At 39.8% G+C, this 6,210-nt stretch overlaps 1 pseudogene; it reads right to left on the bottom strand.

Moving 5' to 3' along the window:
- Nucleotides 1–2,216: 2,216 nt before the first annotated feature.
- On the bottom strand, nucleotides 2,217–2,785 carry LOC138171163 (mitochondrial fission factor pseudogene; annotated as a pseudogene).
- Between the last annotated feature and the right edge of the window lie 3,425 nt (nucleotides 2,786–6,210).

The following is a 6,210-nucleotide window of genomic DNA, read 5'->3' on the forward strand; positions in this document are numbered from 1 at the left end:
CCTCTCTGTCTCTGTCTCTCTGTCTCTGCCTCTCTGTCTCTGTCTCTGTCACTCTCTATCTGTCTCCCTCTCTCCCACTCCCCACCCCACACAAGTATCATTTTAGTAAGGAAGTGATGTGATGTAGGTTACAGCATCCCCTTTAGAATCAGGAAGACCTGCGTTGAAGTCCCATCTCTGACATAACAGTGGTATATAAACCACGAAGAGAAAGAAAAATCTATTTTTAAAAATAGGATAATGAGACTCACTTTCCCAAAGTAATGTTTTCTTTTTAAAAAAAATATTAAAAGCTTTTGTTTTTACCTGACTCATTTTCCTCTGTGTCCCTCTCCTCTCCCCCTCCCCAGAGAAGCATCCTGTGTAAATAAAAATAAGCAAAATAAGAGGAAGCAAAAAGACGGTCAGCAAAATTGCTCAACATCTCAACCTAGTTCCTCAGGATTTGCTGTATCTCCCACCCTCGGTCCCCGTCCTCCACAGAGAATGAACGGAGGCATACTCTTGTCTCCTCTTAGTGGTCAAGTTTAGTCATCAGAATGAAGCAGAATTAAGTTCCGCAGTGTAAATCTGTCCGTTTGGACTTTGGTTTGGTTTTGCTGCTATTGACAGTTCTCTGATGAGGAAACATCGTATAGCTATTCTGTCAAAACTCACCTGAGGCAAGGTTGTGACTTGTCGAGGTGACCCTTGAACCTCGGTCCGCAGCTCTTAATCCACTATAACGTGATTAAGCACAAAATAATAGATAAGAAATAATAAACAAGCACACACATGTACATCTGGCACTATTTCCTAGTGACACAGGATACTTCCTACATGTATATAAACATGTGTATAACATACACATGTCATTTCCATGTTTGTCATCATGTTACATGTGTATACAATGCACACCCATGTGCACACTGTGTCAACACTGGGCACTGTGTGTCTGTATGTGATTTCATGTTATGCATATGTTTTAATTCTAAGTCACTCAATATTAACTGGTAACACTCAATAAGTTTGAGTTATTACTCTTAATTCACTGCTTTATGAATGTGATATTGAAATATCCAAAGCCTGCTGAAGGTCTGTGCAGGAGTAAAAAATTAACTCTACCTAACCCTCTAAGGGTTCCTTGCAATGGTAGGCATTACATTACAGATACACATTACAGATAAAGCACTACTCAGGAAAATCTCCATAAATGAGGGGTCACTATTAGCCTTCCTCCATTTCCCACCAGAACTCAGTCTCATGGCCTGAAGTCCTGAGCTCTGATGGGGGAGCTTTTAGAACCAGACCATGTCATTTCTTCCTCTCTTCCTTTCTTTCTTCCTCCTTCCTCCTTCCTCCTCCCCTCCCCTTCCTTCTTTCTTTCTCTCTCTCTTTTTTCCTCCTTCCTTCCTTTCTGTACACATGTAATATATAACACCTGTGGACCTCTCACTTCCACAAGAAAGTAGGTTATGGGTGTGGTCTCATACGTCTTCATTTCAGTTATTCTTGATATTCATACTTTTGTTATATATGCTTTGGATTCTCATGTGCGGTTATTCTTTCCATTTACATTGTTGCTTTCATTGTGTGTATTGTTTTCTTGGCTTTGCTTGCTTCAATATAAGTTCATGTACATCTTTCCAGGCTTCTCTTTTTCATCACATATATTGCTTCTTACAGTATAGTAATATTCCATTGCATTAATGTACCATAAGTGTTTTTAGCCATCTCCTAGCTGACTGGCATCTACTTTGGTCCCCAATTCTTTACTATCACAAAAACAGTGCTCCTAAAAACATTTTGGTGCAAGTGGAGATTTGCTGCGTAAGTCCAGCGGTAGAGTTTTTGGTATAGACATTTCGGTCCTTTGTTGCTTTCCTTTCCAAAGTGTTTATAGCTGGGTAGCACAGTGGATAAAATGTTGGGCCAGGAGTTCAGATCCAGCTTTAGACACTTTAGACACCACTGGGCAAGTCACTTAACTGCTGTTTGCCTCAGTTTACTCATCTGTAAAATGGAGATAACGATGACACATACCTTCTAGGGTTGTTATGATGATCAGATGGAATAACTGTAAAGTGCCTGGCACATAGCGGTCTCTATACACATGTCATCTATTTTTGTTACTGTTATTATTTGGCCCTCAGTAAGGTACCTTTGTTTTTTTATGTTTGCAAGTGCTTTATATTTCCAGGTGTTATGACAAGCACCTTAGAGAGCCAAGGTTACCTCTAGTGGCGAAACCAAAACCAGCTATTAACCAGCCAGAAAGCTATAGTGACAGAGCACACAACCATCTCTCTTTTTGCACGTTCTTTGTTTTTTCTTTCAGAAGTTGGAGATGTTGAATAAGGTTGAACATTTGACATCTTAGGGAAGCAGTATCTTCAACAGTCACATCACCTTCAACAGTTGAATCCAAAGTTGGAAGACCGTATACAGAATTGTTTCTGAGAAATTGCCCATTTTGTCGTGTGGCGTTCTCCCTGGTGGGCTTCTCCCTTTTCCGCCTGCCAGCTGTCTGGACTTGATCTTCATTTTGAGGGAAGCCCAGGAAATCAAGTGTTCTCTCACTTAGTGTCAGAACACGGGAAGGTGTGAAAGGTGTTGATTGGATATGGTCAAGGTCTGCTGGTCTTGAAAATGAAATGTCTTCTTTACCTGCTACAACAGTCCTCTCCAGAACCTGCAGTGTGTCATTAGTGTTTGGGACTTCTTGGAGCCCTGGCTCCAAATCAGGAGGTGGTGGAGAAACTTTTAATTTTTCTGGCTCATCCATGCATCCACTGGTTGATACCATCGGGAAACTCATTGACTACTAAATATGATTTATTTCTGCCATGTCAGCTGTGGGAGAAGTTAATGCTGCCTGACTCATCCTTAGAGTCCTGTTGGTGAAGTTACCCAAAGGCCCCCAGGGCAGGCTCCCGCAGTAGCTTGGGCTGAGCCCTCTCAAAGGCTTTTGGCCTGGTGCATGAAGACACTGGGGACAAGCAGCCAGTTGGACAGAAGGATCAAGGCACTTTTAATCTCTCTAAGCCTCAGTTTCCACATCTGTGAAAAGAAGGTAATAAAAAACATCTATCTCACAGCATAGATTTAAGGACCAAATGACTATGTAAATAACTCATTTTGCAAAACTTAAGGGCTATATAAAGATCAGCTGTTGTAAATAATCAAAAACTAGTAACTGCTAGAGGTAGATTCCAACTAGGCCATCCAATGTATTGTCTACAACACATACATATTCTCTCCGGCCTTCTCAATAGAACTTCTTTGCTTTCCTCCCCACCCCAACTAAAGGACAATGCCCCTCTTGTCTCACAGAACTAACATACCCTCAAATCAACTTGACTATTAAGAAAATTGGAATCATGAAGAATCAATGCCGAAAATCAGTGGCCTACTTCAAATGCTGAACTTGAGTGATTTTATTGAATAATTCCATGCCCTCTAAGCATGACAAAAGCTGCTTTGCACTTAAGACTTTCTTTTTTTGCAAGAAAGGGATCCCCTCCTTTTTTTCCCTTTTATTTGAGTACTTCAGGGAAATGTAAGAGCATCCCTTAGAGGACAAGACAAGGAATCAGAAGGCCTGACTTCTGTTTCTAGTCTCCTCCATCACCTTCCTATGGAATTGGAAGAACATCTCCTTCTGTCTCTGTGCACTTCTTTCTTCACATTATTTCCACTTATTCCATATATATGTTTCAGCCACACTGGACTATTTCCTGCTCTCCCTCAATACATTACTTACCTTTTTAAAACTTATTTATTTATTTATTTTTAGTTTTCAACATTCATTTCCACAAGATTTTGAGTTACAATATTTCTCCCCATCTTTCCCCTACCTCCACCCCAAAAGATCAAGCCTACTGAATACCCCTTCCCCCAATCTGTTCTCTCTTATATCCTCCCCCATCATCCCCCTAACTTTCTAGTAGGGCAGGATGGATTTCTGTACCCCAGTGCCTGTATATCTTATTTCCCAGTTGCACGTAAAAAACAATTTTTTTAAACATTTGTTTTTAAAACTTTGAGTTCCAGATTTTATCTCTTCTTCCCTCCTCACCCACCCCCACTGGGAAGATAAGCAACTCAATATAGGTTGTATATGTGTAGTTACACAAAACATTTCCATAGTAGTTATATTGTGAAAGACTAACTATATTTTCTTCCATCCTATCCCACCCCCCCGCACTTATTCTATTTTGCCCTTTGACCCTGTCCTTTTCCAAAAATGTTTGCTTCTAACTACCCTTTCCCCAATCTTCCCTCCCTTCTATCCTCCCCCCTCTTATCCCCTACCCCCTATTTTCCTGTAGGGTAAGATACCCAATTGAGTGTGTATGTTATTCCCTCCCTAGGCCAAATTCAGTGAGAATCAGGTTGTCCCATTCCTTTAACCTTCCTGCTCTTCCCCTCCATTGTAACAGTTTATTTTACCTCTTTTATATGAGATAATTTACCCTAATTTATCTCTCTCTTTCTCCTTCTCCCAAAAAATTCCTCTCTCATATCTTTATTTTATTTGTTAAATATCATCCCTTCATATTCATCTCATCCTGTGCCTTATTATACATCAACATAAATATGCCCACACTCATACATATTTAATAAACATACACCCTCCTATATATACATATATATGTATCTATACATATATATTCCCTTCAACATATATTTTCCTCATACTGAGAAAAGTCTTATGAGTTACAATGATCATTTTTCCAGGTAGGAATGTAAGTAGTTCAACTTTAATAAGTTCCTTATGATTTCTTTTTCCTGTTTGCTTTCTCATGCTTCTCTTGCTTCTTGTATTTGAAAGTCAAATTTTCTTTTCAGCTCTGGTATTTTCATCAAGAATGCTTGAAAATGGGGCAGCTAGGTGGCTCAGTGAATAGAACACCAGCCCTGGAGTCAGGAGGATCTGAATTCAAATCCAGCCTCAAATACTTAATACAAAAACTAGCTGTGTGACCTTGGGCAAGTCATTCAACCCCAATTGCCCTACCCTCCCCCTCCAAAAAGAAAAAAAGAAGAATGCTTGAAAATCCTCTATTTCATTGAATGACCATATTTTCTCCTGAAACATTATACTAACTTTTGCAGGGTGGGTGATTCTTGATTTTAGTCCTAGCTTCTTTGACCTCCAGAATATCATATTCCAAGCCCCTCAATCCCTTAATGTAGAAGCTGCTAGGTCTTGTGTTATCCTGATTGTGTTTCCACAATACTCAAATTGTTTCTTCCTTGACTGCTTGTAGTATTTTCTCCTTGACCTGGGAACTCTGGAATTTGGCTATAATATTCCTAGCATTTTTTTTGGGGGGGGGGATCTTTTTCAAGAGGAGATTGGTGAATTCTTTCAATTTCTATTTTGCCCTCTGATTCTAGACTATCATGCAATTTTCCTTGAGAATTTCTTGAAAGATAATGTCTAGGCTCTTTTTTTGATCATGGCTTTCAGGTAGTCCAATAATTTTTAAATTATCTCTCCTGGATCTATTTTCCAGGTCAGTGGTTTTTCCAATGAGATATTTCACATTGCCTTCTATTTTTTTCATTTGTTTGTATCTCTTTTATAGTATCTTGATTTTTCATAAAGTCATCAGCTTCCAGTTTCTTCAATCTAATTTTGAAGGAATTATTCTCTTCAGTGAGTTTTTGAAATTCCTTTTCCATCTGGCAAATCCAACTTTTTAAAGTCATTCTTCTCCTCATTGGCTTTTTGGGCTTCTTTTGCCATTTGAGTTAGTCTATTTTTTAAGGTGTTATTTTCTTCAGTGTATTTTTGAGTATCTTTTAGCAGGCTGTTGACTCACTTTTCATGATTTTCTGCATCATTCTCATTTCTCTTCCCAGTTTTTCCTTCACTTCTCTTACCTGATTTTCAGAATCCTTCTTGAGCTCCTCCATGGCCTGTAGCCAGTTCATGTTTTTCTTGGAGGCTTTTGATGCAGGAGTTCTGACTTCACTGTCTTCCTCCCACTCCATGCCTTGATCCTTTTTGTCCCCAAGAAAGGCTTCTATGGTCTGTTTGTGCTTCCATTGCTTGCTCATATTGGCAGCCAATTACTTGACTTTTGAGCTCTTTGCCATGGTAGATCTCTGCTTCCAGAGTGGAGGCAACTGTGTCCCAAATCACTGGGGTTTTCGCAGCTGCTGGAGCTATTAGGAGGGCACCCTCTCTACAGCCCCCACAACCCCCCACTGCACCTCCAG

The sequence above is a fragment of the Petaurus breviceps genome, unplaced genomic scaffold, assembly GCF_028583685.1.
Source record: "Petaurus breviceps papuanus isolate PSGF00001 unplaced genomic scaffold, PetGlider_PUasm1.0 419, whole genome shotgun sequence".
NCBI classification, from domain to species: Eukaryota; Metazoa; Chordata; class Mammalia; order Diprotodontia; family Petauridae; genus Petaurus; species Petaurus breviceps.